Source organism: Penaeus monodon, chromosome 25 (genome assembly GCF_015228065.2).
Source record: "Penaeus monodon isolate SGIC_2016 chromosome 25, NSTDA_Pmon_1, whole genome shotgun sequence".
NCBI lineage: Eukaryota > Metazoa > Arthropoda > Malacostraca > Decapoda > Penaeidae > Penaeus > Penaeus monodon.
The window spans coordinates 30,652,816-30,653,164 of NC_051410.1; positions in this window are offsets into that span (position 1 = coordinate 30,652,816).

Consider the following 349-nt stretch of genomic DNA (forward strand, 5'->3'; position numbering starts at 1 on the left):
GTCATGGATATCACACACAAGAATACGAGGATTGATGATAAAAAACTTCCTTGCTGATATGACAGCAAAAATATAAAGTACTGTAACCCTTTTAACAGTCCATTTTTCCTTTCTTTTTTCTTTCAATCTGCCAGTCATTTGATATTAGAACCTTGAAGTGTATGAATTGAAAACGATAGCACTTTGGAAAACAAGTTAAAAAATCTTCGAAGAATACATACATACGAAATAATGTATGTATTTTCCTTGGTTACTTTCCCCGCAGCGTCAAAGTTTAGATATTAAAGCGATGTTAGAGTGGAAAGAATCGGAAAAACGTAAATGAGTTCATTCACTTTATTGCTCTATA